We start from the raw sequence: 7,426 nt of genomic DNA, 5'->3' as shown, positions 1-7,426 counted from the left end.
CGCGCGCAACTCAGTCATTTACAGCGTCTCCTACTATATTCACACGGACATAGCCCTGTCATAGTATTTGACCGCATCTCGTTTCAGATCTGGGATCACTGGTACACATACACACGCAAGCGCGTGCACACACCCTCTCGCAAACGCAAACAGAAACACGCTTCTCGAAAAGAGGATGCACGTTATTTTCCATAGAATTGTGGAGGATCAGTCGATGTCGTATGAGCTGAAGTTTGCTTTCCTTAAACAAGGGGTCTTCAGCAAGGATAAATTTGGTCCCACATACTCATTTGCAAAATGTTTTGTTTCCACTACTACGCCGCCTCACTTAGTACGGAAAATTCCGTCTCACTCTTACAGCTGAGTAGAGGATCGCAGTGGTGAAAACGAGACACATGGTAAATGAGGATTTGCGGCCGAATTTCTCTTTGTCGAAGAGCCCTGCCTTAAATCACCGTGAATGAAATCGAGCAACGTGGGTTTCGTTTTGGCATATTAAGACGGTGCCGTGTCATTTCCACTTTAGCATATCTTCGCCACATTTCAAGCCAAGATATTCTTGATGATAGCTACAGAGCGTGTCACGCAAATCCCGAGCATCTAGGATGCATACTATCTAGTTGTCCAATTCATGCAGGAACGACTTACCTCCAAAGGAACAATATGGCTCTAAGAGTACTTTATTACGATCTCTGTCACTCTTATGATATTAGCCGTAATGGCGTTCAGCTAAACGCTCCCAGGGAAATCAAGTAAATTGTAGAGAATGAGAAGTGCCGCATATTATGAAACTTCCTATTTTCGATAATCGTTTCTGTTGTGCACTCGAGGCCTGACATAGTTCTCCTTGACTTTGAAAAACGAACCATGTTTGTTATCGAATTTTTGTCAGCTTCTGACAAAAAACATCATAGCCTAGGAGAATGCAAAGAAAAGGAGGTATAGAGACCTTATAAGGGAGTTGCATTCCTGCGTGTATGATTCATTATTAATAAGGATTTGTGCAATAATGAAGAGATTTTAAAAATTCATGCATAATCCTTAACTTTGACGCAAAAATTGTCAGTGTCAAGATCTACAGGCATATAAAATTTTCTGCAAAAAGATTGAAACTGTGATTTTCTACAAATCGAGTGATCATTGCAGGTCTTGTGAGCCTTCAGTTGTCGGTGACCTTATGTTCAGTTTGAAGACGAAAAATAAAGTCTCACAGGCGGCCAGGGGCGAGACTTACAAAAACATCTTTGCTATATCTTGACTATGTCTTGGACGAATACTAAGCTAAGACCAACTATTTTTACTTCGGTTCTTGCCTTAATTTTGTAAATATTTGTACTATTTTGTCTTAATTGATTGAATTTACAGGGTCTTCACTTTCTGAGAAAAAAGCTAATACAGATACGCTTTCTTCACTATTTAAATTCCCTGAATAATTATTCACCTGCTTCAATCCCGAAAAAGAATGCTCTTTAGATGCATTGGTTAATATTATACATATGGTAGGTAAATGCGAAGTGTAATTTCGAGGTAAGGGTACACCATCATTAAACGTTTCTTAACAATGATCATTAGAATTAGGAACTTGGATTTCTGAACCTAATTCCCAATAGCCCAAGTAAAAATTCTTCGACTTCGTTTTGACTTGATTGCCCCCAATCAAGACGTGATGAAGTCCCAATGTTCAAATTCAGCATGTCTCAGTTTTGAGACGGAGCCACACTTCCCTTTATGGCTTGGAGAAAATTTTATTTGTCTCGAAGACATATGTGTATGTCTTGAGTTGACTTTTTATGACTCCAAGGCGAACGGTCTATAATTTGCCCACAATTTTTAATTTTTTTGAAGAATATTGGCAAGGTTCATACTCGTTCAGACCTACAGATTCTGAAATTTGTAATTAAAAATAACAAATTTAATTATTACAAACTGCTCATTCATCAATTTTAATCTTATTTCTGAGTCGAAAAAGGTTCGAATTGAGACAAGTTTACGCCGACCATCTTAGCTAAAACAAGGCTTGACTTCAGACAAGTAAACATCTTACCTCCCGTCACTATAAAAGTAAGACACAGACCAATGTCTTGAATCAGTTTTAAAACGTAGTCAGACATCGATGTCTTGGAGACAAACTCAAGACATCAATAGGTCGAACTCAAGTCGAAGCAATTTCACTCGGGAGTATATATCAAATTTAGAAACAATTGCCGCTATCTTTTTTCAAGGTAAATGTAACAAAAGTCTAGAAATTAACGAATCTGCGGAGCTCCTCAGACACTGGGAGCCCCTAGGCAATGACCTACCTTGGCGTATTGGTTAATACAGCACTGATTGCGCCTATTAGATTCATTGGAAGAATTTACCTGGGAAATGGCTTTAATGCATGTTAAAATTCAATCTGGTAATCATCCTAGTAAGTACTACAAATTCCCCGATGTTTAACTTCTTCGGATATTCACTTAATACAATTAATAATAGTCGTTACTTAAAGGCATAAATTTATTTGATAATTTATTTTCCTTCTTTTCGTAAGATAAAGAAAAAAAGGAAAAAATTATTTTTCTATTTTATTGCATAATTGTACCAAAACGGACACAGCGTAACGTAAAGTTGTAAACACGATATTGGAATGGCCAAATTCAAAATTTCAATACGTGTATTACAGTTCTAAAGAGTATGAGCCGCTTTCAATAAAAATACTTATAATACCTGCATTTGAATTATACTTTACACTCACTTAAGGCCGTCTAGAGAATGAGTAATCCTCTATTTAAGTAATACAATGCGTTCTGTGAATAGTGCCACTTAGAATAGTGCCGTTTCTCCTCATTCTTGATCAAACGGTTCCCCCACCATCGGGCTATTTCTACGAGCGCCGGCATTTCATCCCAGTCTATTTAAATAATGTCACTGAAATAGATGTATGAAAAATTATGAAATCAATCAATCATAAATCCATTAGCGGATTAATGCTTTATAGTACATATAATTATTAATCAAATACGTACTGAATCAGTGCTTGTACAAAGATGACTCGTTTTTGTCGACTTCAAATACAGAAAAGAACGTGCAAACATATACACTTCGTACTTACGGCTGGTGCGGTTACACATCAGTACTCCGATACCAGTCCATGTCTGGCAGTATTGAAAGAACGGACTGTATGAAAATTTTGCCCTGGTTGTAAATCGCTCGACTTTGAGCATTCCATGTTTTGTAATATTCCAATACATGCGTGGCAATATAACAATACCATATTTTTCTCAATTTGGGAATAGAACCATATAATTCCCGATTTCCGGTCGGGTGCTTTTCCAATTAAGCTATTATATAGATTCAAAGGAAAATCATTTTTCAGAAATATACGATATATGAAGCTAGATGTTTCATCTATGAAACGTATAATTTCAAGGAATCTGCATTATCATCAGATTTAGTTGCTATAATTCAATTTAGATAGCATTCCAAAATCTGTGAAAGTAGAAATCAAGATTATCGATGAAGTTAACTCTGCAAATAACGGAATATACTTAACTTAAAATGTTGTTAGGTATATTCTGTTATTTGAAGAGTTGACTTGATCGATAGTTTTGATTTCTATTTTTACAGATTATGGAAGAACATCTACACTAATCGATAGAAACTACATCTGATGATAAGACAGATTCCTTTAAAGTATCATAGCTAAAAACGAAAATATCATGTATCTGAACTTTACGTTACGTTTACGTTACATCTCAAAAATAAAGTTGAAATACATTTAATGGAAAGTTTTAACCAACATTTTTTACATTGTCGTTTTAAAATATATTTCTACAGACTTATTGAAGTGTTTACCCTGCATAAGTTCAAATTTTTTTTTACTTGCTTATCCTAATCAGAAGGTATTAGCTATATATAAAGTTTCACTTTGCTGGTTGAATCAAATCTCCACGTTTTGAGGCCCCCTGAGTCAGAAAAAAACTATTTTTACGATGGTGTTTGTCTGTCCGTAGTCTGTAGTCTCTATTCTGTAGGCACGATAACTTTCGAAAAATTGATCGGATTGGATCCTGCTTTGGTACACTTTTTTAAGGCCTAAAAAGAAAGAATAAGTTAGTAAACCAGCTATTTTGGTTAAAAATTCAAAAAGTGAGCGCATTTTCAAAAACTTTTTTAATTTTTCCGAAAGGTTGAAAATTTGGTTGTAATAAAAATAAAGAAAAATCCAGAAATTCCATTTCTTGGTCAAACTATGCAAGATACAAAAAAACGAATAAGCTAAAATTGCGCCCCTGGAAAGATCTACAAATTTGTTATGAATCACTTTTCGATAGGATGCGTAGTTTTTGTATTTAGTCGTAAAAAATAACATTGAAAATAAAAATTTTTTGGACTAGCACAAACAAATGTATGTTTGCCCGCTACGCGGGCATATTTTCATAGCGCGCGACTGGCTTCGCTCGCAAGTTTGAGCGCACATGCGACAAGCGACTGATGGCAATCGCATTCCGCGCTTGGTCTTTGCATTTCTCCCGCATTCGTGCACAGACCCTATTAAAATCAACGGACCAACAATTGTAATTTTGTGATTTCGAACTCTTTCTTGCTAAAGCTCTTTCGACTTTTAGGGCATGTTTTTTTACATCTTTTATTATTAAGCTTTGTACTATAACGTAGTTTTCTTCCGGCTCTTGCATTTCTCAAAGTTTGAGACCAATATTTTATGTATACAAAAAGTTCGAACGTTTAAAAAATGTCGAGGTTGAGAAAAAACATGAAATAATTTTCAGTGAAGTTCCAACCAAAATACAGTACCTAAACGTACTTTATTGTACTCTAATACATTTTCCAAAGTTTCAGCTCGATATTTCATTCACACAAAAGTTCTTATTTTCAAAAAAACATTCAATGAACTGATAAAGTGAAGTCAGTAATATAGGTACTTAGCTGTGTCACATGCCCTTAACGAACACATTCTCATCAGGAATCTCGTGCTTCGCACTCGAGTTTATCCAACGTTTCAACTTTTCTACATTATACACAACACCTTTATATAAAATATAAAACCTTTTTTATGTAATTCTGCCTGGGATTGCTTATTAAAAATTGCAAAATAAAGAGCAAATTGTATTTACCATGATTATTTTTATATTTGTTTCTTATTTTGCTTTAAATTATATTCTGAGCTGCGCTGAAATATGTATCATTTCAATAAATGTGTATCATACAATTCATAATATGCATAAAAATTGAATCATAATAATTCTTATTTCCCTGTTTTTATATTTTTTTGATTTTTAATCTTGTTTTTTACGATTAAATAAAAACTACTGCTCATCTGGATATGGTCTAATACATGAACCAATATAGGGTCCTATATAGGATCCTATGTCCTTTTCTTCTTTTCTGACCTTTTTCCATAAATTTAATTTTTTTAATTTTAATCTTCTTTTTTACGATGTAAAGAAAATCTACTCGTCCTATCGAAAAAAAAATAAATTTTATAAAAAAAGTCACAGGGATAAATTGTTTGCATTTCTGAGTACTATGAATAACCTTTCATAGAATTTTCTAATCTTAAAAAAATGTGGTTTCAAAATTTTTTTAAACGCGCTCACTTTTTGAAGTTTGATCCAAAATAGCTGGTTTACGAACTTATACTTTCTTCTTGGCCTTAGAAAAGTGTGCCAAAGCAAAATCCAATCTGATCAATTTTTCGAAATTTATTCGCGATTCGCAAGATAAATACATTATCGAGCGCGAAGAGCGTGAACCAACAGTTGCGTGCCCTTGGCGCGCCTGAACCTGCTCTGTAAACTCATTGCAATAAGCGCTTATTAGTAACTTTTAAAACACCCATTTAATCTAACAAGTGGCATTTTGATTGTCTGAGTGTCAAAGTCTTAGAAAGGAGCGATCGAATCGTATTTCTAATTATTAACTAAGCTGGTGACTCATATTTTCTTGTCTACGAACATCGAACCTCATGACTTTCGTCAGCTATATTGATTCGAAGGGTTAATAGCAATCATCAAGGATTGCTTCTCTTCTCGATAAAAACTGTGCGAAGTATAATCTACCGTGAAGCTGGTTCTTCAAGCTCTTAATACAACACTTTTTGAAATTTTCATCAGGAAAGGTATTATATTTGTTGAATATTTGACCCTCCCCCTCCCGTTTTTGTCAACTGTCAACGTTTGGAGACCCCTGAATCCGAAAAACAGGTGTTAACACATGTGTCTATTTGTCTGTCTGTTTGTCTGCATGTGTGTCTGTAGATTTTTAGTTCGTGAGCACAATAATTTTCGAAAGACTTGCCCTCTATTCACTCTTTTACTGTCTTGAAATAAAGTTCAAGTTCGTTGGCTAGCCATTTTTGATAAAAATTCAAAAAGCGACCGCATTTAAAAAAATTTTAAATACACTTTTTTTAAGATTAAAAATTCTCTCTAAGGTTATTCGTAGTACTTATAAAGACAAACAATTTCTTTTTATGATCTTTTTTCATACAAAAAGTACCAGAGTTACAGCACTTAAAATTCCAAAAAACAAACGAAAATGAGAATTTTAAGCCAAATAACGTACTACATAAAAAAGTTAAAAATAGAAAAATGTTGCTTTTTTAGCAGGAAAATTATTTTTATGGTCCTTTAATCAGGATCTTAATATCGGATATTACTGGAAAGTTAATTGTGGTGAAGTGTGGTGTACCCAATAGTGCTATAACGATAATGTGAAGTTCGCAATATGCCTCTTCAATTTTTTACAACGTCTGGCTCACTCCGAACCTGTTAATCAGCTTAAAATTTCTGATTATTTTAGATCCACAAAACATGAGGAAGGCATACGGTGAAGACCCCAGTAAGTGACATGCGATCAGTGAGTGACACCCTAGACTAATTTGTTTATTTATTTAAAAATTTAGTCAAAATCAAAATTTAAATGAAGGCTTAGTAAAAAACAGCATGACTAAATATTAAATAATAGAATAATTTTCACAGCAGTGAAACACAAGTCCCAACTATGCTTCCACTCTTATGAAGCACACAAAACATCAATAATTATTAATAAGCAATGCAGACATTGCTGCCATCATTCCTTCAGTATTAAGAAATAACAGCTTAACTTGAACTTACAAAAAATTTCGTCATTGAAGCGTCACAAACAGTGAAAAACTAGATCTTGTAATATGGAAAGCCAATAGTCATTAACTGGGGTCTGCCCTTCATTTCGTAAGAAAATTAGGTACAAATATCACTGAATTCACATCATCGCTTGTAAGCTGTTGGGCAATCCTGCCCGAGTAAAATGCTTCGACTTGAATTCGACTCGAATTGCCGCCAATCAAGACATGCTGAAGTCGAAAAGTTCGACTTGAGCATGTCTCAGTTTTAAGACCTGCCCTAAAAACCTAAAAAAGGGTCATTCTGACTGTCATAAAAGCTAA

The sequence above is a fragment of the Belonocnema kinseyi genome, chromosome 1 (genome assembly GCF_010883055.1).
Source record: "Belonocnema kinseyi isolate 2016_QV_RU_SX_M_011 chromosome 1, B_treatae_v1, whole genome shotgun sequence".
In the NCBI taxonomy this organism is placed as follows: Eukaryota; Metazoa; Arthropoda; class Insecta; order Hymenoptera; family Cynipidae; genus Belonocnema; species Belonocnema kinseyi.
This window is presented reverse-complemented; position numbering follows the sequence as displayed.